The sequence below is a fragment of the Phyllostomus hastatus genome, unplaced genomic scaffold, assembly GCF_019186645.2.
Source record: "Phyllostomus hastatus isolate PE091 unplaced genomic scaffold, TTU_PhHast_1.1 phas_contig_29, whole genome shotgun sequence".
Classification (NCBI taxonomy): domain Eukaryota; kingdom Metazoa; phylum Chordata; class Mammalia; order Chiroptera; family Phyllostomidae; genus Phyllostomus; species Phyllostomus hastatus.
The window spans coordinates 45,058,366-45,085,958 of NW_025333835.1; the positions used below are offsets into that span (position 1 = coordinate 45,058,366).

General features: G+C 53.8%; 1 protein-coding gene across 2 annotated transcripts in view; it reads right to left on the reverse strand.

Moving 5' to 3' along the window:
* Positions 1 to 27,593, reverse strand: part of STARD13 (StAR related lipid transfer domain containing 13) — a 190,654-nt gene that overhangs the window by 156,405 nt on the left and 6,656 nt on the right. The window lies entirely within an intron of this gene.

Here is a 27,593-nt window from a genome sequence, read left to right on the forward strand (position 1 = left end):
TACTAATTTACTCTTAGGATCGCTTCTCCAAAGACTAAAATGGAAACATGAAAAACTTCATTCATTCAGCAACCATTGACTGATCTCCTGCACGTGATCAGCACAGAATACAAGAGTGAGCGGGGTCAAGGTAGTTCGCACCTGCCTTCAGGATCCGACATGGCAGTCAGACACGGAGCACTCTGCCCACGACTGCTCAGGAAGCCGGGAAGGACAGCCCGGGGAGCCGAGAAGACCTCGCCGCTACGCTGAGGAGCGCGGAGAGCCCCGAGCTTTGGCGGTGAGATTGACAGGCATCGGGCAGGTTCGTTTGCCCATCCCTGCCCTGGACTTTCAATGAGCGCCTACTGCGCGCCAGTCACTGAGCCCTCCAAGAACGGACAGAGGATGTTCGGTGGGTTAAAGAGAGCTCTCGCGCGCCGGCCTGGCGGCAGAGTGAGGGTTAGGTGGGGCGTCCCCGCTGCGTGCTCTACAGGGGCTGGCGGAGCAGATGCACGACTTCCAAACCAAGAACGTGAAATTCGCCCCTTGGAATGGAGCGCAAATCGGCAGGGAAGGTCCCGTTACATCCACATTGATTTTACACGATTCGCCGATGCGGATAGCCACGGACTCAGGAAGTACTTACCTATTATCAGCAAGGATCTCCTTGGGGTCACCAGCCATGATGAGTGCTGGGCACAAAGAAGCGACAGACGCAGACCCTCCCTGCGTGGTGGAGACACACGAGTGACCATGACAATACCCTGTCATGAGGAAGCGCAGGGTGGGGTGCAGCGCAGCAGGCAGGTCCTGTCACCCGAGTGGGGGACGAGCACCAGTGAGGGAGCTTCTGATGCAGCCCGCAGGGGGCACATGTCCCCCCCACCGTGCCGTGGGGGCGGACCCTGTCTGCACTGACGCCCGGCGGGTGTCAGGGGCTGGGATTTCCGGCTAAGCCTCTGTGCTCGCACGGAACCCATCACTGCTCCCCCTGGGGGCCCCCATGAAAAGGTGAATCTTCTTGGTGACACACGGCCACACGTTTTTCATTTCTGGTCAAAGATTTTAAACAATTGCCGGTAAAAGAACAAGCGTGGCGCTTCTTCATCGGGCAGTTTTACCAAAGAGATCATCCTCTACCAGAGTGTCAGGGGCGGACGGCCATCATTCCGGTCCGGCATGGGGTGCCTTGGTCCTCAGCACAGAGAGACCAGGTGTTGGGGGACAGGGGCCCTACGCCCCATGGCGCTGTGCAGCCGCACTAGCCTCGGGAGACCCAGCAGAGCCCACCCTACCGAGAGCGTTCAGAGGGAGAGCCGTCCTGCAGAGACAGATGAGTCGTCCTGGGTTCACGGAGAGAACCGAGCAGGAGACTCCGTCGCTGTCGACTCCCAGGGACAGACTCAGCAACAGAGTGTGTGGTACGTATTTCTAAAGCGTCGAAAACGCATCTGTCAGCACGCCTATCGGCACTTCTTTATTTTTTTTTAGTGCAAACACCATTTCTTACCCAGAAACGCAAGGACAGAGAAAGCTGTGCTTTAAAAATTTGGGAAGCTGGTTATGCCAGGGGCAGGGGTGGAGTCCGGGGGGCCCGAGCCACGCCTGCGTTCCAGGACTCCTCGAGGGGCGGCCTGGCCGCCTGTGGCCGTCTCCTGCCCGCACAGTGGGGCAACCTGAGGGGAGTCCTCGGTGTGGAGGCTCTGGAGATCACCCGCTTTACTCAACACCGAGACTTCTACAAAAGATATTGCCCGTTCCATCAGGGTACTCTGAGTCTTAGAGTGCAAAATAAAACAAAAAGGAAACATGCCCCCAAATACTTGTCTCGCTCCCTTGACGGTTATCTCAGGACGAAGGCCTGCTTTCGTGCCGCATGGAAGTAGGGACACTGGGGACGGGACACCGAGAACCTTCCAGAGCAAAGGCCCGCCGCAGCAGGCAGCGCCAGGGGCCACTCCGGTCGGTCGGTGCCTCCCCGCCGAGGAGCTGGGGACCGCCTTTCTTGAAGGACTTCAACCCGGACCCTATCAAGGACCCTTCATCTGTTTCTTTTCTAATGCTCAACCACTTGTACTGGCCAAACAGGACTCGTCTTGTAGGAGTACCGATTTCCTCCCACAGCGTGCCCGCTGGTGGCCCGTGGCGAGCGTGCTCCAGCCTCCCGGGCTCTGGCGTGTGCAAGACCACCAAGGGCCTCACGGCGGTCACATGGCCCCTTCCCGGGGTCTTCACCACGCACTACTCCAGTCTGCGATCCTCCAGGAAGCAGAGCTCTCTGGGGACCTAATGCTGAGCTTAGACAAGCACTTTAATGTGATGGGAACCACAGGACGTACACTCCACGCAGTGCTGGATTCCAACGTGTAGTAAGTTTTCTTAACATAAACGTCCGTCTCGGCAGTTTTCATATCGAAGAGTCCAAGTAACAGTGAGTCCGGCCCCTCCCTCCCTCCCTCCCGCCTTCCGGGAGGGTCCCCCTCCTTCTTTTTTTGCTTCTCTGAACTCCTAGCGAGTGTGGAGTGGCACGAGAGGGTGGTGAGTCCGGGCGACGGACTGGGAGCCGGGAAAGAGCTTCTGCGCCGGAGGAAGGGAGGCTGGCAAATGCACGACAGGGGCGTAGGGACGGCGTGAGCGGTCAGCCCGGCAAGGAGACACTGACCGAATACATGCAGGCCGCGGAGGGAGGCGGGTGCACAGCCACGTGTACCAAGCCCAGGCCGGGCGGCGAGGCCGACCGCCGGCCGAGGGAGAGGAGGTCCCGAGGGGAGGGTCGCGTTCACATCTCCTGTGACACCAGACTCGCACTGTTTGCTCTTCTTCCTCCACGTTCACAAAGAATAAGACACTGAACGAATGTGAGCACTCATTAAATGGCATCAATATCTGAACTTTCTGGAAACAGAATGCCGTCTTATTTCACCCTGAAGAAAACTGAACGCCCTAGACGGAATCTCCGCAGCCTCTACCTTCTGCGCATGAACCTCCCAGAGGCCGCAGGCTGCGCCAGGGAGCACACGGGCCTTAGGGGCCGAGTGACCTCCTGAGCTGCGCTCCGGGGCAGCCGGCCCCCCCGCCTGCGTTTCCGTGGCCTCGTCCGTAAAACACGGGTGGGAGAGATCTCCCTCCCACCTCCAATCTCAGTGTTAAATCACGGAATGAACGTTCTCTGAAACCGCACATTTCAACCGTGATGTTACTGCACTGTCCCATCCCTTCCAGCCTGACATTTCATTACTCATTGCATTATTCAGTTGCCAAAAACTACATCCATCCAGGGGGCTTTTCTAGGCCGTGGAATGCAACATTCAGTTATAAAGGTGTCCTGAGTTTCGGGAGAACACGCAGGCTCGGAGAGCGCAGCCCGCCGGGGCGGGCGAGGAGGCCGAGGAGGGCAGCGGCCCGGCCTCACCGGAGGCGGACAGCAACCTCACAGATGAGACAGTGCTCACATCAGGCTCTAAATGCATGTGGATGATCTCGTCAAGTTCTGTGTGAAAGGAGAGAAGATGGGTGAGATCCTTTTAATCCCTGAAAGACGTGTAATGCCACGGCTGGGAGGAAAAAGGGTCCCAGCACTTATCCAGCACTGAATAGGCAGTTCCCATCAGAACAAAAGGTTATTCTTTCTCTTTAGAAAGTTGTGCTTGACATACTGCATGAAATGCCCATGTTGTGCCTTATAAAATATACATAAAAGCTACAAGAACATCTAATCGACCGAAGTTCAATGTCTTTTACTGTTTATCTTCGAGTTTCCTTGGCTTTGGACTACAAAGGCTGAGGTTCCGTCTTAAGTCTGCGCATGTATTAAAGAGAAACAACTCATTCTGCCCGAAGCAGAAACTCCCAGGCTCCGTCTTTCCTTTTTTCCTTCCTCCCAAGTGGCAATCGTAGGTTCTAGATGCCACCTAGCTGGGGAAGGCAGCCTTTCGCGTCGGAACTCCCTCATCAGGGGCGTGTGCTCCCCAAATCCCTGTCTTGAGAAACTGCACCGCGCCTTACCTGCCCCTCCCCTCTGTGCCTGCCCTCCCCTCCACGGCCCCCTATCCTCTCTTTTCCCAAGATTCTCAAGGTCAGCCTTTGGGCGTGGCTCAGGGTGCAGGCCAAGGTCAAGAGATGGCATCGTCAAAAGAAGAAGAAGGGAAACCTGTCCGTTTCCATGTCTCTGGCGTGCGTGCTGGCTGATGTGCGTTGCACTTCTGCTATGTGGGCTTGCCCCCGGCACACGAGCCGGTTTAGATGGTGAAGCGAGTTTTTTTGAGCAGGCCTGTGGCAGCACGGCTTGGCCTGCAAACCGACACAAACAATAGCCCTGCTGGAGGAGTACGGGAGTGCCTGTCCTGGGCTCAGGGGCAGAAGAAGAGTGTCATGGAGCCTCTCATTCAGACCCAAGTGACAACAAAATTGGTGATGATGAACAGTAAAACTTCCATGGGACGTGGCCCATTTGTTCAGCCAGATTTATTAGAATGCTACTGGAAGGTCTTTTTATTCCCCCTTAGGTAAAAATAGTTCTTAGTTCCGTCTTAGCCAGTTGCAGTGAGCTCCCAAGTGTGCAGTTCCTCGTTAGCAGAATTGAAATTGTGAACCCAAACACATAACTGCCTTCTGATCTCCTAGGAAAATGGCTAACTTTGCTGATGGGATATTTTCAAAACACCATAGATTACTGGTGAACGTAAACAAGTAAAAACTGAGTAAGTATCCACTAAAAGTAAGTATAATACAGAATGTTATTTCTGGGAAGACTTTTAAAAAATGTATCATAAGTGTGTTGCTCTAGATATCTGTTTTTTAGAAAAGTCGGGTATTTAGAATGAAGCATTTGCTAACCCAGTGGAACACTTCATTATGATGTAACATGCATAAATGCTTATTTTATTAATTAAAAGTTCACGTGAACCACGTCAACAGAAGCCACCACCTCACTGCATCTGTCCATGTTTTACGTCCTTTAGACGACCTGATTCGGGGCCGGTAATCCGAAACTCTCTGCTTCCAGTTCGCTGTGGCTCCATGTTCAACGTCTTCGCGTGTGCCGCCGCGGACCCTGGCCAGAGCACGCTGCCCTCCTCCCCGTCCTTTGGTGGACTCCCAAGTACTCGTAAAAATTCATCTCGACGGCCGCCCATTCTGCAGAGCATTCCGCACCCCCCTGCCCACACTCCCGCCTTCGTCTAGTCGGTCGGCTTGCCGTCACGCCCTGCGGAGCACCAAACACAAGTGCAGGTCGCGGGTGGCGGAATCTAACCCAGGTCTGTCCTGTTGGGGCACCCGAGCTGGTGTCCTTCTCCGATACCAATTCCCGTTGCTGCTTGAGACCCAGGAGTCAAGCTTTTGAGGCCGGCCTTGTGTCCTTTATCATCCTGGCCCCTGGTGGCACCCAGGGTGCGGACGCCACACAGCTGGGGGTGCCGCAGGCAGTGCCGGGGGGTCCGGCTGCTCTCTGGACCACGAGCATCGGTCCACACCTCTCGGTTCTATCCCCACTCTCTTGCCACGGCCACACCAACTCCGTCTCTCCTCACGGGCCTTCTGCAAGGGGTCCTTGCCAATAGGCATGTGTTTCTTTCACCATTCTTTCAGCATCTACAAACTCAGTTTGCAGAGCATGACTTTGCACTATTTTTGTAAATTTTGTTGTTTTAAGTATCATGAAAGTTACCTATTTTATGCATCACTTTAACTTTTTATTGAATTATAAAATAGAGACCATGTTCCCTCTCTCCCTTTTTTTTATTATTTCACTATGGCCCATGAGCAAAAGAAAGTTCTGGATAAAGCAGGTGCTGGGCAGATACTATTAATGCACCACGTGAATGACAACGTTGAGAGGAGCGTGGGTACACCTGCCTAACAAATGCTCCGTCTCCCTTCGAAGCTGACCTCACTCACTAGTGCTGTGTCACTGCGCACCTTGGATCTCGGGTCTTTCCCGCATCACCTCCCGAGCCTGAGAAGGACCGATGACAAGGACGGCTGACGGTCCTTCCTAACGTACACGACGTGCAAACAAGCAGCCCCAAGCCTTGGTGGCACGAGTCTACAGAACAACGCAACCGATGACACGTGTCTCACCCGTGCGAGGAGCCGGCTCTGCCACTGACTCCCCTCCGCCAAGTTCGGCCGGGACGCTCAGCCGCTGGAAGTGTGTTAGCACATGTGTCTCCTATTTTCCCGACCCAACCAGTGAACCAGAAGTTACATTTTTTTTTCGCTTTTGGAAAGGCATGTTTTCTTCAAATAAAACTTGAAGCGCTGGGTCTACTCATAGAAATGCTGACCGCCTTCAAATGCGAACTCAGGCGCGCTCAAGAATGACCACGCAGACAGAGGCGGATGCTGCAGCCACTCGGAGCGGGGATCGGAAAAGCCTTCTATCCCATCCATGAGAGTTGATTCATGTCGCTCCTTCTAAGCCAGGCCTTTGAAAAGTTAAACAAGAAGACACAGCCGTATTCATAACCTAAATCAATACATGCATTGATAATGTAATGTGCTTCAGATCCCTCCCTACCTCCTTGAACTAATATTCCGGTTTCTGGAAGATATGCAAGGCCATTGTAGATATTAAATTAGTTAAAATTGCTATGCCACGATGAATAAGCACTAGCACCATTTTCTTATGAGATACAAAAAGCACAGTTTTTTCCCCTTTTTTTTACGAACAGGGATGGAAATGAAAACCCAAGGAAGAACCGTGACATATGAGAGCCCGCATCTGAGGTCCCGATAGTTGCTCCGTCAGTGGGAGGGTGAGCAGCACCAACCGGGGCCACCCTGCACCATGCACCACAGAACCCAGGGGGGGCAAAGGTAGGTTCACAGTCGTTCCTACAGGAAACACGAATGCAGCTGATGATTACTAAGCAGCTTTTTTTTTTTAACTCAGAGGAACGCCACAATGGAACTCACAAGGTCATGTGCCGTTGTCGCGATCTGCTGAGTTAATGGAGCCCTTGTAAAAACCATCACCTGCAAACCTCTCCCCGCAGGAGCGACTGTAAACCTACGTTTGCCCACCCTGCAGAACGTGCGCGTGCCCCAGGCTGCACAGTGCCCCGCCGCGTGAACCACGCCTCCCCCGGCCCTGTCCGCTGCTTGTCCCCAGTCCCCCAACCACACCGGCTGCTTCCCCGTGATCTCCGCTCGGACGCCAGGGCTTTCCCGCTTCGGAGCTTCAGCCCATGCGGCTCCCATGGCCTCGAATGCATGTCCCAACCTTTCCTTCTAAGGAATCTGCATGACCCTGCCGGGAGGGGGCATAGCTCAAAAGCTTTTCCTCCAGAAGTGTCCCCCACCCTTCCAGGCGCCCACAGCCGCTGCCCCCCTCCCCACACTCCTGAGCCCCCTTCCTCTACCCACGTGGCACTTTCCGGAACTGTAAGGAAATGATTCGAGGTGTGCCGTGTTGTCTCAGGTCAGCTCACACCCAGACCTCGGGTTTATGAGACCTCTCGGGGTTTTTGGAACCCATGCCACACCTGGCAAAGCCAGTTGCGGAGGAGAGCGCGCAGGTTAGCGGTACATACACTCACGCTTCACAGCACGGGCACCCGTCTCCTGGTTTCCCACTGTCCTGCGTGTTAACCTTGACGTTCCGGCCTTCAAAGAAATGGGCGCCAGGGAAGGGTGGGCTTCGGGGAGAAGCATGGCCAGAGATGGACCTCCCCCTCCTGCGCGGACCACCGGGCGCCACGAAGTGGCTCCCTACGCAACGCCCCCTGATTTCTGTCCGCGCGCCGCTCCCTGCTCCCTTCGGCCGGGCCTCCCGGTCTCCGCGGAGGGAGAGGAGGAAGAACAGGACCTTCCCACGTTCCTCCGGGGAAGGTCAGGTCTCCTTCCACAGCTGGCAGTCCCTCTGGCTTTGCCCAGGGAGTCAAGTTAAAAAAAAGAAAAAGTGCAGTATTTCACAACAGCTGAAATAATTTTCTGCCAAAGCCTGTTTCAAGGTCAAAGTGGACTTGCTCCGCATGGACCGGGCAGCTAAAGCTCTAAAGGGACATACAGACCGAGTGCTCTGATATGCACAAACTGAACATACATTTCTATACACGACTAACAGCAGTAATGGCTCTTGGCCCGAAAATAAGCAAATGCATATTCGTTTTCAAGTTAAACGTGTTACTTGAGAGTATTTGACAACGTTTGCTAAAGGGGTGGGACCAGTGGAGGCTCTCCCCCAAATCCATCTGCCGGACCCTGCCAACAGGCCTCCCCCAGCCAGGCATCCCCCGCCCCCACGCCCCACCGCCGTCCTGCACAGCAAGAGTGCCTCCTGCCAAGGTGCAGGGCTCGGGCCCAACCTGGAAACGGGGCTGGCTTGTACCCGGAATGAAAAGTTCCACACAGACTGTGTAAATGTGTCTTTGGGACCCGGCTACAACAAAGCCAAGGCCAGAAGCTGAGGTTCAAGAGAGAATTAGAGTGTGAGTTTCAAAGTCAGGGCCGGCCCGGAAACTGCTTTTCTATTTTAAGAAGAAAATCCTCCATCACTTGTTCACAAAAACGTCTTGAGAATACTCAGGCCAGTGATTTAAAGAAGGGGGTGGTCACTGTCTCACTGCCCCCCATCCCCTGTCGGCCTTAGTGCTTTCTGCTGCTCACTCACTGCGAGTGAGCAGATATTACATGTGATTTCTGGGCTGTGCGTGTCTTCAAGGGATTACGATACCCGGATTACTGAAAGTAAACAACAACAACAACAACACACCTCTGCTTCCCTCTTCTATAAAGACCCCGCGTGTCGTTTAAGAACACTGAGAGCAGTCACAGGCACTCGCAGATGGACCGTCGTACATTGACCTTCTGTATCTGTGTCAAGTTCATCCCTGAAACCTTCCCTCCCGAAGGCAGGGGCTGCCACCCCGGTCCAGGCAAGCGGCGTCCTTCCTGCCGGCCCCGGGTCTGTTTTGCTGCCACTAACTCCTTCCTCCCTTGTGTGCCAAAAGCATGTAGGGTATATCGTATACACCTTTCCTTCTCTCTCTTTTTCAGTAGTAAACTGAGCAGGCGCTGAACCTACACATCAGATGAGTCTGTCGTTAGCATCACAGGTCACTTGTCACGCTCTCTGGAGCACATCACGGGTACAACTGTGCCTTTTGAGCAGCTGACACTGCTCCCTATTGATGCTAAACAGTGAAAGTGCACCTCGACTTTGACCTCGGCCTTTGCCCAGCACACACACAGCCGGCACCTCAGGCTGCAGCTGCTCAGAAGAAACCGGGATGAAGGCCTTTCCCGGGCCCTCCCGTCTGCTGTCTCCGGCCAGCAGCTCTGTCTGCAGAGACCGCCCGACCCCTCTCTACACAGAGAGGAAAGAGAACGGATGAAGACAATGATGACGGAATCCCGGTAGAACCTTGGGTTTGGAATTCATTTCTCCGCAAAACCTTTTGGTGTGAGGAGCTGTAAAGTTTTCAAAGGTTAATCCCCTTCTCTTGCCTATCCGTCCTAGGTTGGATTAAACTCCCCAAATGCCACATGCCCAGAGACAGAAAAAGAAGGGGATTAAAGGGCCTTCCCAAATGCACACGGTGCCCTCTGAATCGTCTGGTGCGTGACGTACCATAGACCCTAGAGTCCCATCCCCAGTGCTGGGAAATCTAACAGTGTCTTCCATCCCCAGTGAAAAGGTGAAGCTGCAGAGTACAATCCATGAACTCACAGAAAAGCCCACGGACATTGAGCCCCACTGGCCCTTCCCCCAGCACACGCGCACTACAGCTCAGTGGGGTCCCATGGGAAAGCTCCCCTCGGGATGACTGTGAGAGCCACCGGATGCCCAAAACCGGCTTACTCAGGTGATAGGAATACACAGGAAACCCCGCGTCCCCACCAGGCATCCCCTGGGCTGCCGTGAGCCTGGAGGCCCCGGGGAGCTGTAGCAAACTGGGGCTTCTGGGAGAACTTCCTCCATCCGTTCACACCCCACGTAGGTTCACTCAAGTTTTTGAAAAAAGGCCATCAAGTACGAGGCTGAAGTTGAGACGAAATTTTATTTGGGGGTAAGTCAGTAAAATGACTTAAAGCAGACACGCCCCCCCCACCCCCCATGAACCGTGCCCGGCCCTCACCCTGCTGTCTCTGGTCTTCTTCCTGTCCTCGGACACGAGGGGGCGGGAAGGGAAGGGGACTGCATGGGAAGCGTCTGCGGCGGTGAAAGCGGGGTTTCCGAGTGGGTCCCACAGACCAACAGCCCCACCGTTCTCCGGAGGCTCCCGGACCCCTGTCCGTCCAACGTGACCCTCTAACCCGCGGGCTCCAGATTACACATACTGAGAAAGCAACCCAGGTGGTTCTTCGTACTGAGACCCGAGGATTGATTACACGATGTTGCTTGAATGCTTTCACGTCGGTGATCTTACGGAGGGACTTAAGGAGCTGCAGGGTCCGGCACAAGTAACGCCCCTTTTCCATGACCAAGTCCTTTATTACAAAATCACAAGCATGCGATTCTGTAACACAACAGCATCACACCCGAGCACACCACATGCCACTTCAGGCGGATGCTCACATTAGAACTATACACTGTGACACCCAGGTCACTGCCCTACCGGCCACACTCCGGCAGGCCTTCCCCCCGCCGGACCCCGCGTGTCTCCCCTCGGTGCTGGTGGCCCGCCAACACCCCAGCGGTGCCGTGTGTCGCTTAGTGTGTGTGCTCGTTCTCTCCCGAAGCAGAAACGGCTGCGCTCCTCCCCCATCAAGGAGCCTCAGGAGAAGATGGCCCTGACCTCTGCGGAGTCGCCAAGCTTCTGTCAGCTTCCGTTGTGTTACTCGAAAAATGAATAGAATGTGCCCTGGCTGGTGTGGCTCAGGGGACTGAGTGCCGGCCTGTGCACCAAAGGGCTGCTGGTTCGATTCCCTGTCAGGGCGCAGACCTGGGTTGCATGCCAAGTTCCCCAGTAGGGGGCGCATGAGAGGCAACCACACACTGATGTTTCTCTCCTTCTTTTTCTTCCTTCCTTCCCCTCTTTCTAAAAAATAAATAAATAAAATCTAAAAGAAAAATGAATGGAATACTGTACTTGTGAGGCCCACTTTCGGTATTAAATATAAAACATGTGTGCCTGGGACATGGTTAGCGCTCAAAGTGGTGTAGTAGCTATTATAATTTTCCTGGAAAGAAATATATCTATGAAATAATTGTACATTTACCCACAAATAGTGCTTCAGTCTCCCAATGCCACACCAGATGTGTGATGATTAAGCAATGTTGCCATTTTAAAATGCCCAGAACAGCCGCATATCTGCTGTCTCTGTGAAAAAAAAATTATTTTGGAAGACTACGTTTATTTTTTAAAAATACCAGCTTGCCTGCATGAAATATTTTCAAAATGTTGTTTCGAGTGCGCTTTAGAAGTATGCCGTGATTATCTTTGGGTGCTTTTCTATAATCCACGTGCTATCTGTAATCAGCATGTTGGTTTGATAAGTAAATAAATACAGTGTCTAATGGGGGAAAATGGTCCCTCCATGGGCATATCCATGGGGACCATCTTTTTTACGCTTGGAGAATGGATCTGCTCTTTAGAGCAGGTCAGTGTTCCATGGTCAAATACGTTGCCAAGGCTACTTTTTCCTTTGGGGACACTGGCGTCCAACCAAAAAGGAGTGAGACTCGCTTTCCAGTGTGGCCCCGAGCCGGTGACACTCAGGAAGAACTTCCGGCTCTGTCTGGGTGGAGGGCGGGCTGCTGACGACTGCATCGTTTAAATGTCTTTCCGTGAGTCTTCCGAAATCTGTCTTGTAGCCCTGGCTGGCATAGCTCAGTGGATTGAGCTCGGGCTGCGAACCAAAGTGTCGCAGGTTCGATTCCCAGTCAGGGCACATGCCTGGGTTGCAGGCCATGACCCCCAGCAACTGCACATTGATGTTTCTCTCTCTCTCTTTCTCCCTCCCTTCCCTCTCTAAAAATAAATAAATAAAATCTTTAAAAAATCTGTCTTGTGTTGGTTTCCTCGTGCCTAAAACATCACATGTTGTTTATTTTTCATACATAGTCTCTCCGTGGGCTTTCCTGGACATGCCCCACTTAGCTGGTCGACATTTTTCTGTCCCCACTGTGAAGATGTCTGTCCGTGATTTAGAGATTAAGCGGCAGCCAAGTGTGGTGATGACAGTGAATGTGTTGTGACATATAGTTCCCTCTACACACACACACACATATATATATATATATATATATTGAGAGAGAGAGAGACAGAGACAGAGAGAGGCAGAGAGAGGTCTCTGGAGACCTGGGTTCCATCTCTGCCTTCAGGACACTCCCTAGCGTTGTGAGCCCAGGCCAAGAGCCACATACACCTTAGAGTCCACATGTCTGCATTATACAACGAGGGTGTTCGTGCTGCCCAGCCTGCGGGTCAGCAGGAGGAAGCAAAATGAACGCGTGTAAGGTGCTCAGCACAGCGGCTGGTGCGCATCGAGGACTCAATCAACACAGCCGCTGTGGGTGTCCCCGGAGTCTCCGTGGTGGGGGGCAATGGTCCCCCCCCAGCACAGGAGGCCGCTTCGCCTTTGTGGGAGGCTGGCCGGGAGAGAGTCCGAGACACGGGGCTGAGAGAGTGGTGGGAGTTCGCTCTAACCGTCTCAACAACAATCTCCCGGATTCAGCGCTCGGTCCCCCGGAGGTCACAAGCGCAGGGCTGATAGTTCCCGCATTCCGCCCAGGGGACCTGGGTCACGGCGAGATCTCTGGGGGGGCGGGGGAGAGGGCGGGCAGCCAGTTATCGGTGGAGGCAGGAATGAAGCCGGTCATTGTCTCCAGTGGGGTTCTCCACCAGCTCACTGCCTTTCACATGCAGATGCTCTCACTGGGCGATGATGTCATTCAAGGCTTTTCATGGGGGGAATGCCTCAGAGGGACTGCTGCCTGCGGGACACTTTGTGGGTGCCCCGGTGACATTTGAAGGGCCCGCGGGCGATCGCAGAGAGCGGAGGGTTCCAGAGAGCAGCGCCCTGCGAACAAAAGGGCGAGTGTTCCCCAGCAGCTGTGCGGACCGGAGTCCCGAGTTGTCCACCATGAATTAGTGCTTTTCTTCCGCCTTGTCCCCCTCGCTCCCATTCGTATGTTGGAGAAATGCATCCAGCCGCGCCCCCCCCCATAAGAGGCTGTGCTTATGCTTAATCAAAGAACTTGACTATTTTTAATGAAATTTTGTAAAACCTTTTTAACCATTGACCTAAAACCATTCAGTCTGTATACTGAAGTCAGAGAATTATCACGTTTCTTATCAGGATGATAAGACGTCACCAAGACTTGTAAGTTGCTCGACAGAAAGGATGCTGTCACACTCATGTCGGTGTCCCCAGCACCCGACAGGCAGCCTTGCACGAAGCAGGCCGTCGATAAAAGCGTCGGAATGACGGAATGCATCTGGCCCGAGCCCCAAGTCCCGGAAGTGATGACGGAGGGAATACAACTCTCCACTCCAACTTGCATTTCAGGGGTGTCCCTTGAAAGTAACGGTCGCCCCAAAGCCCTCCGGAACAGGGAGCCACCCTGACTGGGAGGCTCAGCCGGCTGGAGCGTCATCCGCACGCCAGAGAGGGCGCGGGCCCCATCCCCAGCCGGGGCGCGGCCAGGAGGCAGCCGTCGGTGAGTGTTTCTCTCGCACCGCGCTGTCTCTCTCCCTCTCTTTCGTTCTCTCGCTCCCTTCCTCTCCCTCCAAAATCAATAGTATGTTCTCTCTCTCCTTTCCTCTCCCTCCAAAATCAATAGTATGTTCTCTCTCTCCTTTCCTCTCCCTCCAAAATCAATAGTATAAAAAGGCCTCGGATGAGGATTTAAAAAAAGAAACAAGCCCTGGCTGGCGTAGCTCAGTGGACTGAGCACGGGCTGCGAACCAAAGTGTCACAGGTTCGATTCCCAGTCAGGGTACATGCCTGGGTTGCAGGCCACGGCCCCCAGCAACCGCACATTGATGTTTCTCTCTTTCTCCCTCCCTTCCCTCTCTAAAAATAAATAAATAAAAATCTTTAAAAAAATAATGACAAAAAAAAGAAAGAAAAAAGAAAAGAAAAACTGATGAAGAACTCACAGGAGCCCGACTGTGGAAACAATAGGCTGCCAGGTCTGTCGTGTGCCCTACGCACATCAGACGCTCCAGACGAGCAAACACCAGCAACCCCACCCACACTCGGAGTGCAGGACCCCCGGGAAGCCAGGCTGGGAGCGGGAGTTCACTGAGTGGTTCTGCGGGTCCTGCTGATTCAACAAACGTCACCTCGAAAAGCCACAGAAGACCTCAGGGTGTCTGTAACACGCATGCAAGAAAAGCGTCTCTTAACGTGTGTTCTTTAACCCAGCGGGAGCCAGGAAACTTAGGAAACGTGGCTATAAAAATAAACAGGGGCTTGTGATGCTCCTTCCAGCCCGAAAAGGAGAAGGGAAAGTGACTCCAGTGACCCTAAAGTCCTAGAGTGAGAAAAGAGGGTGCCGACGCTCTGAGCGGGGTGGGTGGGGGTCCACACGCCCATGGTCTGGACTCCGCTCACCTGCCCAGCCCTTTCTCCGCCTGCGCCCCGTCCTGACCCAAGGTTCCAGCGACATCCATCAGCTCCCCGGCCGCGCCGCGTCTCTCTGCGGTTTTGATGCGCTGGCCCTGCCTCTCCTCAGAGGGAAATTCCGCTCCTGCAAGACCCAACTCGGGGGCTATCTCTTCTGTGAAGTTCGTCCAACTTCTCGCCTCCATCCCCGCCCCGCCCCCGTCTTCTGTGTGTCTCTGCTACCACAGGTCCTCGAGGGTGAGACTGGGTGTCCTTTCCATCCTTGTACCCTCAGGGCACAGCAGAGCGCAGTGTCCGAATACGATGTCCGCTTAGTAAATGTTTTTGCACAGACGAGCCGGTCTAGCGAGTCCCTCCCCCTCGTTTAGAGAAACCGAGGGCCAGAGGTCATTCTCGCCCTCCTTTTCACTAAGCAGTGCACCCGCCTGTGAGTAGCAAGCGGTGTACCTTTTTATAACTGAGACGTGAGCTAGAGGCCTCTAGAAAGTCCTTATGCTTCCACTCTCGACCTCTCCTGCCTTTTCTTTCCAACTTGCCCACACGCGCCAGATAATCGTTCACAGCAAATCAGGCCCAAGGTCACACTGGGGCTCCTTCCCAGGCCGTGAGGCTGCTGAAGCCTGACACTCCGTGAACCCCTCTTCCGTGCTGTCGCTGTGCCCCAAACGTCCCCAGCACCCCAAGTTTCCGCAGACACCCACACACGGCCCCTTGCTTCAGGACTGACCTTCCCTCCTCTCCGCCTCAGACCTCGGAGGGAGGGTCTCCGCTCCAGTCCCCCCGCCCCAGCGAGCCCTTCTCTGGCCGTCGGGTCCAACATAGACCTTCCTCTCCTCCGGCAGCTGCTTCTCACTGTCCCCTTGTCCTCACGGTGTGCCTGTCCATCTGTCCTTTACAGCACCCACTACGTGTGTGTTCAGTGTCATCTGTCTCCCGCTCCGAGGGGGGCCCCGTGTGGGCATTGGTTCTGTCGCTCGTATAGCACAGAATCCCCCATCGCCGGGACAGTGTTCGCACCGCAGGCACTGAATAAACATCCGTGGAATAAATTAACTCAATGAGAACGTGAAGTCTCCGCAAGGAAAAAAAAAGCTAATATAGTTTGGAAAAGTTTTAAAAAATCATATTTTTCTTTAGCTTTAAAAATGGTCAAAACAGCACATGTTTATCTTAAATAGATGAAAATCTAATATTTAAATGACAACGAGGCTTCCTCCTCTCTCCCCACGCCGACCTGCGACAACAGCGGCGGCGTTAGTGTCTCTTAGCTGTACAATCACAGCCAGAGGACGGGGAGGGTTCTCCTGCTCAGCCCCGAAGAGCTGACAGGGGCACCAAGCCCCTAAAGGTGGGGTCGTGGTGGGGCGGGCAGGGTCTGGGGCACGGGGGTGCACTGAGCACACAGAGGGGGCAAGTCCAGTCCCTGGAATTCACTGTCCCGAGACAGGGATCCCGGCTGCCGACACTTACAAACAGGTCTCACGGGAAAGGCCTCGCTCCTGAAGGTCTGTCCCTGGAGAAGTTTGTACCCTGGACTAATTTCAGATATGGACACTTTGCTTATGAATGGGTAGCCAACAATAAATCTGACCTGTCAGCCCAGAGGTCACTCACTATGACGTGGAGCTGGACTCTAGTCTCCAGCCTGTCACTCGTGAGACGTGTGACCTGGGGCAGGATCGCGGAACCTCTCTGAGGTTCAGCCGGCGCTTGTGACACGAGTGGCTTGAGCCACACAGTCTATAAGGCTCCCATGTGCTCTAATACTTCGTGTTTCCTTTCTGGAGCTAAAATAAGGAGAGGGTGGGAGGTTGCCTGGAATTCCTCATAATATTAAAGAGCTCGAATAAATAAATGTCGTATCTCTATCAAGGCCCCTCACGTTCTTGAGGCTTGCTAGGAAATGATTCCCAAATGAAGAAAGGCATTTGTTTTTTTAATTCTTAAAAAAAAAAACTAGTCTATTTTACCGCGTGGAGTATACAGTAGCAGGTAAAAGGATTTGTTTTTAAATGTGAGACCAAGCTTCTCCATCACAGCACAAAAGCTGCCTTGCTGGTGAGACCGGAAGCGGCCCAGAACCGCACGAATGGGGAGGCGGGACCGAGGCCGGGTGAGACCCCACGCTGCTGGCCGGGCTGCGCTGCCCTCGGCCAGGGCTCGGCGCTTCCCCATCGGTAACACGGGGACCGTCGCCAGTGACCGCGGCGTCTCGCAGGGACGGTTCCCAGGACGACGCGCGCCATCGCGCTGACTCGGGGGCCTGGCACACACGCCCCTCACCGCCGCCCCCCGCCAGGGGCGCTCACGGGTCAGAGGGAGATGAGCGCAAGAGGGGAACCGGGAACAAAACCCTGGGGGAGGCGAGCTGGTCTGTGCGAACGAGGAGGACCCAGCCCAGCGGAGGGAGACAGAGGCGTAGGACCGGAAGGCGCTGCACGGCGCCCGAAATCACCAGGGCGGTTCGCAGCCTCCCCTGGGCCCCGAGGGAGCGCAGCGCCGGGCAGGCTGTGCGTGAACAGCAGCAGACAGACCCCTGGGAGGCTCGTCCCCGCCACCCCCTTCACCCCATGGCCTCCTGGGGAGGGTTTTCACTCCAGGAACCCGGGGGCCTGCAGGTCACAGCACTGAGCTTCTCCGGGGGCAGCTCCCACGGCCACCGGGTCTGAGAGCCAGGGCTGTGGTTCACAGCCACTGGCCGGTCCCACCGCGCTGCGCGCCCCGGGAGCACCGGGCGGGAGCCTGGACTCAGAGCCCTCCGCCCTCGCTGCCCGAGGGACCGCCGGTCACCACGCCCGTCCCCTTGTCCTCCTGGACTCATCAGCGTGGTCAGCGCTGTGGCTGCTCTGCTGCCCACCTCAGAGGGCGTTCGCGGGGGGCTTGAGGCCGCTGTGAGAGTGCCGTCGTGGGAAACGCTGAACCGGACACGGGTGTTACACAGGCGTTCCGGATCCTCACAATCACCGTCGTTATCATCGTGGGGACCCCGCAAGGCCAGCGCGCCATGGGCGGCTCCCGTCTGTCGCCCCCTGTGGCCACCTTGAGGCCACATCGTCACTGTGACACCATGAACATCACCCCTTTCTAAGAGCCAGACCGGGACCTCGGTGTGGGCCCCGGGGTCACCAGGATCTCTCAGATGTTACAGCCGCGCGAAGGGCGCCACTCGCACAAGCTCACGCAGCTGCCGGCGGTAACGCTCCTGGAACCGGCGGTGGACCCGTCCAAGCCTTGGTTTCCCCCCACAGGAGCCCCGAGGGTGATGGCCGGGCTGGGCCCAGCACCGCAGGCAGCCGGGGAGGGGGGCCCTGGAGGTGGGAATCCAGCCCGGGCTTCACCGGCCCAGCGCACGCCCTGCTTGTCCGCGTCACTGTTCAGAACTAGGCAAAACCCACTGAAAATTCACGCACTCATTTTATTTGGTTGCTCAGAAATCCTTTGCCTTAAGTAGGGAACTTAACTTTCAAACAAAGGAAAATGTCCTTTTTTGCATCATTAAATGAGGTTCTCTAACTTCCATTAGCAGAGGGGGGTTTAGTCTCTGTGATGTCTGAGAGGAGACGCTGGTCAGCTCTCCGGTTCTCCGAGGGACGCGATGACAGAATAAAAAGTCGGCAGCTGCGAGCTGGGCATCCCTGGTGACGACGGTCCGGCTTTTTTTCTCCTCCTCCCGGTTTCCTCTTCTGAGCAGGGCGCCGCAGGTGAAGCCCACACAGGAAATGGCCCCCAGGAACTTAACAGCAGCCGTTCAATCAATGAATTATGGGTATAGCAAATAAAATTTTAATTAAGAAATAGCTTAATTAAATTCTCAGAGCAAGACATGCATCTGAAAATCTAGCCGACCAAGAATGTAATTTGTTGCAATCTGCACTACTTTAAAAAAAAACAACTAAATACAATATTTGCTTCAATGGATGCAAAGATACTCATTATAACCCTGTAAACACTGGGGGTCGTCTTATTGCCTCGTTTCAGCAAGACACTCAGAATCAATAAACAACAACGTAAAACAAACACACTTTCTCGGGAGACCACCCTCCCCAAGGGCAAGGGGTGCAGGGCGTGTGGCCTGTGGACCGTGGATGCTCAAAGGAAAACACCAAGGTCCCTTCCAGTCTGATACCCTGTGATGACGTCACACGTCTCTCTTATCTGACCTAACTACACCCCATCACCGAAGGCGGTGAGCTTACAAACCCAGGCCCGACCCCACAAGAGGTGGAGTGCAGGGTCAGCTACATCACTGGCCAGACCCAGTGCAAAATGAAAACGGGAGCCCTCCGTTCAATAACTACTAATAACACCACCCTGGCTGGTGTGGCTCAGTGGATTGAGCACCAGCCTGCAAACCTGCAAAGGGTCGCCAGTTCAATTCCCAGTCAGGGCACACGCCTGGGTTGTGTGCCAGGTCCCCAGTAGGGGGCGCACGAGAGGCAGGCTTCCCTTCCCCTCTCTCTAAAAATAAATAAAATCATTTAAAAAAATACTATCAAGGTGAGAACTACAGAAATTAAACCAAGTGTGGGCCCCTTCAGAGCCCTGCCCGAGTGTGGCGCAGGCCCGAGACTCCTAGCTTGTCCCCCTCCCGCCTCGGATGCCCGCAGGTGTGGTTCCAGCAGCGGGAAGAACTACTCCGGCGGTGCAGGCCCCGGCTCCCGCCCTCTCCCTGTCCCAAGGTCCTGTAAACCCCACCCCGAGAAGGAGCTAAGGGACACAAGACATCTCACTTCCGGCGGGGGCGTGGCCTGGTGTTAGTGACTCACGGGTCTCCCAGATGACCGAGAGATGGTCTAGCCCGACCTCCCCCATCCTAGTGGGGCCTCCATCCACTCTCGCGGAGGCCAGGGACGCGGGAACAGATCTGGTGACCGGAGCGGATGGTCTTTCAGAAAGACAGGATGTGCGCGTGATGAGTGATTCAGGCCACAACATGGATGGGGTCACACGGACGCCGCCCACCATGCCGCTGACACGCGTGGGACCGTGTTTGATGGTTAATCCCAGGCAGAGCCGGGCGAGTGTGGGTCACATCTCGGCCTCTGGAATGGGCTCCTAAGACACGGGGTCACGGCAGAAGAATCCGGGTTTGCCGGGCGATGATTTAAGGCCGGAGCCGAAAGCATCGCAGCTTTTTTCTCCAGTTTTTTTTTTTTCTTTAATAAACTCTTCTCCAGGATTTATTAGGAGCCAGACACTAGGCCCAATGCTGTAAAAATATTAACTGACCTAATCCTCATAACAACCCTGTAAGGACTGTGCTTACCCTTCTTTTCGGAGACGAGGAAGAAGAAACGCCGAGATGGGTACTCTCGCTCAAGGACCCACCGCCTGGGCGCTGGAGGCGGGGTTCACACCCACGCAGCCCGGGCTGCCGCCGCTGCTGCTGTGAGCCACCAGGTCGTGAGGCCACGCCCAGCACCTCCCAGCGCACCTGCCGCCGCCGCCGACCTGGGGGGTGTGCACCGAAGCTCTCACGACCTGCATTTACCACACTTCGCAATCTGGGCTCCCTCCGGGCAGGCAGCCCTGCCTGGCCAATGTTTACATCAACGTTAGGGCCGAGTGGATGCTAATTCCACGGGTGCGAATCGCCACGGCACGGTTGCAATCACAAGCATACGATGCTATCTCAAACAGCTTCCACCCCTTTCCCACCGTTCGGGGGCCACTGTGAAGCTGCGCTTTCCGACCCGCGAGCCACGGCCCACCGGTGCGCTGCACGGATCTTTACAACACGCAATAGCTGAGTGCTCAGTCAGGGGCACCGACCTCTTCGCCCTTAGACTGTCCGGTGAAAAATGACAACAACCCTGGCTTGTGTGGCTCAGCACTCGAGTGGATCGAGTGCTGGCCTGTGAACTACAAATGACAACAGCCAGCACAAGAATAGCCATCCGGCGTGGATGAATCAAAACGGTGCCCCTTTTTTCTTGACAGATCGGCAGGAAACGTATCTGGGGGCATGCTGCGGAATGTCAGTAATTAGTGTATGTGGATGAAAAGGGCTGAGGAAAACCACTGCTCTCATGGATTGAGTGCACTTTTTCCTTGGTTCTTATCACTTTGACTGAGATTGAAGGGCTAGAAACCAAACACGTAGCATGAACCTGGTCTTTCTTTCCAGAAAGAGTGAAAGAAAGCAATCACTGAAATAGGTAAAAGCTCTGTTTGGTTCCTTTTCACATTACCAATGGCTCCTCTATCTACAGCTTATGAAGTCTTTTGGGGCGGGGGAGAGAAAATAACTACGTGATTTATTTATCCAGCCAGCAGTGCGTGGCCAGGAAAAGTGCAGTCCATCACTGTTCTGGAGGGGTTCTGTGGTAAACACAGCTCCAGTCCAAGCCAGGCCAGACAGAGGCGCACTGCCCCACCACCTCTGCGACGTCATCTGGCACCCCTGCGTCTCCGCGTGCTAAATAGTTGTGTCACTTACACCGTCACCCTTCCCACACATCCGGTCAAACAGTTGTGCTTTTAGGGTATTCTTCTAATGAAAAATATTAAATTGCATCAGGAAGCACTCTCAATTATCCTCCAAGGCACCTGGCAATGTCTCCACCTTATCCAGCTGGAGAGAGAATAAGAGGCACAGGGTGAAATAGTAAGTATATTAGTTTTCGGGAGGTTGCAGAAGCATTCTCTCTTGTTCATTTAGTTTCCTACATAGGGAGGAGAAAGAAGTATTAAATACACACAGTACCCCACGGTGGCCTGTCCATTAAATATTCTCTTTTACACCAAATAGCAGAACCAGTGTTCTGAACTGTTTTTCGGAGATAAAAGTGGGACTAAGGCAATGTTCCGTCTGAGGATGTAAGATGGCTCGACACGGCAGATTTGCAAATGCAATATTATGTACTCACGGCACATTCTAGAGTGTCCTTTTGCAATTTCTGGAAGCTGGCTCTATTTCTGGTCAGAGAGATGAGTTAAGTGGTTGGAGCAGCATAATAAAATGTGTGTGCCTTGCCAGGATAAAACCACAGCGCTGAATTAATATCCTGCAGTCCAGTCCCAACAGGGTTTGACAGCGACCCTGTTTCGTGGCTCAATAGACACTTATTGACTAACTACAAACACGACGGAAATGTTTGTCCTTTAACTGGACTGTTTTAGAACTAAACATTCAAGGGCTCTGAAAAAAAAAAGCCCAGGAATGTTGTAACTCTTTCAAAACACTTTTGTTTTCCTTTTGCAATATCACTTAACTCGCAAAGGGGCAGAACGGAAGTACATTGTTGGATGAACCCCCAGAAAGCGCTAAGGTCTCTGAGCAAATTCTCCTTTCTGAGTTGTTTTGTTCAGCATAAGGCACAAAGACACAAAAGAGGAGTCCATGTGGCTTTCACACACACACACACACACACACACACACACGTGTGCTCCATGTCTAAATGATCAATTCGGTGACTGGCAAACATTGTATCGAACGGTCTTTGCCAGGAATTCTAGCCAACTCATGGAGCTCGCGTCTCTATCCAGGGTAACCAACCACCAGCAATAAACAACACCAACCTTTCTTTACTCCAGTTGCAGGAGGAAGTTGAGTTATTGCCTGGGGCTGGCCAACCTGCAGTTTAAGCAAAGTTTAAGCTGCACTCCCTACACACACAACAATTTAAGATGTTATTTATTTTTCTCTGAGAAATTCCCCCTTCAATCCACTTTATGACGGATACATCATAACCGATAAACCTATGCAATAGTGGACATTTCAGTAAACAGAACCTTTCTTACAAGGTGGGCGTTGTTTGACTAGACTCTTCCCAGACTTCATGATCCTGGAGGAGTCGGCTTCCCAGTATAAAACTCGTTCCCTGTTACACGCGGGGCCAACGTGTTCTAGTCACCGTAGAAGTATTTCTGCTAAGGCCGTTTTATTTAGTTACCTGTATTTTAATTTTTTATATGTATGGGGGGCAACCTTGAGAAGTCTTTTCTTCAAATTTTGTCGAAGAACTTTTACTTTTACTCTCTAATTTAATTTCTAAATTAAAATGATATTTTATTAGTGAGCTTGATTTCCTAAGATTGTTTTCTATTCACCACAGTCCTAGGACCAAATAAATACTAAATCTGTCACAAAAGATTATTCGATAGAGCGCTACCGTCCCTCTGCTTCTGCCTCAAGAATGCTGAGCTGAGGAACGGTGTCGCTATTTCCCTAATTCCCCCAAAGTTTACCATGTACATAGTACAGGGCGGGGAGAAGCGGTGTAGAACTGTTTGTGTGGAAGGGAACACAATAACTGATACACAGCCATGCAAGAATAAAGCCTGTTTCTCGGGCTCACAACTGTGAACATCCAGGTAGGTGAAGTTCACTCCCGCCTGTGGTGCCGTAAATAAAGGATGGCCTTGGGCTTGGTCCCCGGAGCCTTCCTCTTCTCCGTAGTCTTTTCCTGAGTAGCCCCCTCTAGTCCAAGAACCCCCAGACTTATATCTCCGGTTTGGACTTTTCTCCCAGACTCACATAAAGAGAAATACAACTCTTTGTCTTTTAGTTTTGAATGTCTAATAGGCATCTGTGCCCTACATTTGGCCAAAGGAGAATGCCTCTCTCCTCAGCTGTCATATGCAAAAAAAAAAAAAAAAAGTTTCGTTTGCAGCTGCAACACGCACACCTGCCGGGGGTCCCCCTCTCAGCCATGGTGCTGCAAACCAGGGGGCCCTGACGCCTCTGCCTCAGCCCCAGCAACCAGGCTGTCAGCACTGTGGTTTCCAGGTCTGAGACGAGTGTCCAGTTGTCCCTTCCTCCCGCCCCATCACTGCCACCCGAGTCCACGCCACCATTCCTCCTTCCCCCGGACCACTCCACTAGCAATGTATTCAGGTCTCGCCACCCCTCTGCTCCAACCTCCTGCTTCTTTGCCGGGGAACCAAGTCTGACCTCGCTGCCCCAGCAGCGGGCCTGGCCTGGTCTTACGACCTGGCTGAGCCGAGGAGACTCCTCATGTCTCCTACCACCCGCTCCCACCACCTTTTCCCATCATTCTCCAGATGCACTGGCCTTCTTTTTCCCCTGTTCCTATAAAACAACACATGCATTCCAACCTCACTTAAGCAAACACTTTTCGCAGGGAAGTCGAGTATGACCTCGTACTCGACACAGACTTCGGTGCGTTATCCCAGGGTAGCTACTCGTGAGCCGGGGCTCTCCACCCCCACTTCCCATGGAAACACCTCCAGGACCTCAAGAAAAGGCTGGACCTCAGGCCCCATCCGAACCGAATCAGAGCCTCTGGGATGCAGCCAGGACCTCCGCACGGGGCCCGGACGACTCCGTGTGCAGCTGCGGCAGGGAGCTCTACTGGATGCGCTCGCCTTCTCCGACTTGGGCTGCGTGTGCATGGACTCGCATTTTTTTTTGTTACTGCTCACACACATCTCATCCAACTGGACTCCCTCTCAAGAATCGTTAAGGGGAAACAACCCTGACAGAGTGGGCTGGCTGTTCCGTGAAGTGACCGTGGAGCAGGAGGGCAGCGCTGTGACAACACGGACAGGGTCAGCCAGCATCGCCCTGCACTTTTGACACCAGGGAACACGCTTCGATTTCAATAAGACCAGGCGCGTGCCCTTGTTCTGCTCTCAACACCACTCTGCAGTGAAGTCCCGGTCTCCTGCTTGCGTCACCTCGGGGATGCCACCGGGACGCTCAGAGTGGACGAACCTGCCTGAACGTGAGGAGAAGCCGCTGACATTTGGCGGAATTAGCATTTCTAACAGAACTCAAACTTTTCAGTGTTTTAAGTTAGCTCAGTGGTTTTCAACCCTTGTGCCAAAATAATTTTTTAAAACATACAATGCCTCACTGTTTCGTCAGGAACATGGACCTCTTTTCCTTTAGATTGTCAAATAAAAAATAAAAAAATGACAACAGCCAATGCAACAATAGCTGTCCAGTATAAATGAATCAGAACTATACCTACTTTTTTTGTCAGATTGGCAAAAACTATAACATTTTTTGGTGTGCCTCAGAATTTTAGTAATTAGTTTATGTATGCCACCAGAATAAAAAACAGGTTGAAAATCGCTGCGTTAGTTTATTCTTGGCAGCAATATAACTTCCCGTGTCTCAGAGAAGTTATTTAGAATGTGACTATGAAAGAGATCAAAAGACCTGGACATCAATTAGTCCACAAGCTACCTAAACATTGTCACACGAGTGTAAAGGAATCAAACGTGTGGATTGCATTTCCATCAAAATAGAGCAGGGTCTTAAAAGAAAGGAGCAGAAAGCCTTAGAAAACTCACTGGGATTTTCTCAGACCCTAACATGTGAAAGATAGTTGTGACTGCTTACAAACACCAGGGTCTGTAAAAGGGCGTGCTTCTGCCTAGAATTTAACAGCGCCATAAAGCTCGGACTTGCCCCCCGCCCGACCCGAGGTGGCTGATGACGGACCCAGGGAAGCCAGAGGAACCTGCTGCTCGCCCGCCCCCGGGATACGACAGCATCTCTCACTCTCGCAGCCCTTGGCTTCGGGTGCTGATGGCCACGGGCAGGGTCTGCCACACAGGGGCACCGACAAGCTGGGGGTGGGGCTGTCTGCCTGTCCCAACTCTCCGGGAGCCCACGCACCATCCCCCAGAGGGGACAAGCTGTTTTAGGTGCCGGGGTTATCTCTGTCCGTCGCTCCGGGAGAAGGGACAGAGCGGCGAACTCAGTTAGCTCTGTTCTGCGGTTTTACACTGACGCAGGCGGCAGAGAGCCCTAGAGACAGGCTTTGAGGTCCCACGGAGGGGAGGGGCGGCGTGGTGGGCCAGGAAACGCGTCCAGATGGCCTTTGACCTCTGACAACTGGAATCGGCATCTTGCTCTGAACGCGGGCTAACGTTGTCACCTAGGGGACACACCACCATCGCCACCCTTATTGCAATCATCAGCACGGAGAGGACAGGTGAGAGGCCTCTCGCGGGCCCTGGGGGGCAGAGTCTGGGGAAACGAAGACGAGTGCATTGGCCAAAGGGCCGCGATCCGATGAAAATCTGGCAGCCGCTACAGAGCTGGAAAGCCCAGGAGCTCCCAATATTCACCTTTTTTACACAATAACCCCCTTTTACGATTTTGTGATGAAGCGAACACATTCGAACCTCATTCAGAGCTAACCCTTCCCTTGGTTTCAGAATTCGTGTCGTTGTGACGTGTGGTAAGAAATGCTTTTTTCCGACGACGTGTAATCCCCTGCTTCCCCAGTAGGCCCCCAAAGCACACACGTCCACAGGCAGCAGTACGCTGAAACAGTCCTCCTCTCCCTGTGTCTTTGACGAGACAGCCTTTCATGAGGAGAGGGAAGACTGAGTCAGGATGAGGATTTCCCTCCTTGGGGTGCGAAAAAGCAAAGGGAAGAAGCAAATCCCTTCGGAAAACAAACACAAGTTTGCTGTAGGTCACTTTGGACACTGTTCTATTGGCTGAGGATAAGAAGAAGACACTTCTAGGGAAGTTCAAAAGCTCCAGCACAAAACTTGGATCTGAGAGGAGAAGTTAAAAATAAAAAAGAAAGAAAGAAAAAGTCAATAGCTTCCTCGCATCTCTTTGCAGGGCAGGGCTCCCCGGGTCCGTTCACACAGTGGGTCATTCTGATCGTGCGGAGCGGGCCGCATAAAGAACGCTTTGACCAATGAAGAATACTTTCCCCTTGAGCGGATGCCAACATTAATAACCTAAGTGTTTCAATGTCCCGTGGCCAAAGTTCCATATTTCAGCTACCTTCTCGAGAAAACCCAAGAAAATCCATTTGCATCTGGAAGCTCCTTCACGGAGTTGGCTGGGCTGGGTGGCAAGCGTCCCGGCCCGCTGAGGGCCTCGGGGCAGAGGGTGGCTCGGTCTCGGCTGAGCCACCTGCTGGCATCTGCTGAGAGCGGCGTGGCAAGCAGATTACGGATGAACAGATATTGCCATTCTGATTAAACGTCTCGAAACCTCACGCTGCCATTTCAGAACATGACCGCGCTCCTCTGGGGTTATCCTGAGCCCTTACCCTGGCCATCCCGAAGCCACGCCGAACCCCGAGTTCCACGCAGTCACATTCTCAACGCCTCTACCCATCGCTTGTTTCCAGAATCAAAACTGGTTCTCCCCGCCGCCCTCACAAAACTGCGGTGCCTACAACCCGTGAGAATGCGTGGCTTTCCTGGGGACTCTTAGTGGTGGCGGCGAGTCTCCCCATGACACGCTCTTCCTTCCCAAGGCTCCTCCGGACAAAGTCCGGGCTGCGGCCGCCTGTGACCTTGGCTTCTGGCAAAACCGAGCACAGCCCGGGCGGGCAGCCCTCCTGGGTAGACACGCTGATGGGGCCAACCCGCCAACCTTAGAGAGAGCAGAAGCGAGGAAGGAGCCACGTGCAGTGCGCTTCCTGAAGGTGCGACACAACAGAAGTTTCCTAGACCACAGACGTTCCTCTCTCGGTCACACCGCCCCTCGCGCAGACGCTGCAGCTGGGCACACTGACGGGAAGTTGCTGCCTGCCACTCCCGGGGGAGGGGGGGGCTGTGACGCACGCCCAGGTCTTTCCAAACTGACAGTCGAAACTCCCGGGTCACCACGGAGTACGTCTGGGCCCGGATCAAAAATCTGTCGGGTGCTCACTGAATGGGGCCTCTGTGTGGGAGAGAAAGGATGGCCCGAACTTCTCACGCTGGCCGCGTCAAGGGTGGGCATGGTCTGGAGTCCCTACTTCTAATTTGACTGGTGGGGTGGATGAGGACCCAGCGCTCCACGTGGTGCAGGTTCGAGGCCTCTCCTCCCAGGTTCTGCCTTGCTGACGGGGAGGCGGGGCTGCTGGGTGTGCAGGTGTGGCATCCAGCTAACGCCCCTGCAGTTCTGCAGTGAGGGACAGGGGCGGGGCCCAGGACCGGGAGCACATCCCTTTCCACCCCTGGCACCCCTTCCCTCTGTCCGCGGTTCATGCCTTCTTCTCTAGAACTCTCTTCTGCCCCTGTGGCCGCTGACCAGCTCTGTTGGAGAGGCCCCACTCGTGGTCAGCTCAGGCCCCTTCTGACCACACTCAGGAACCCAGTTCCTGGAACATCTTCCTTGCACCAGCACTGGGGGTGGGGCCTGGGCCCCACACTGCCCG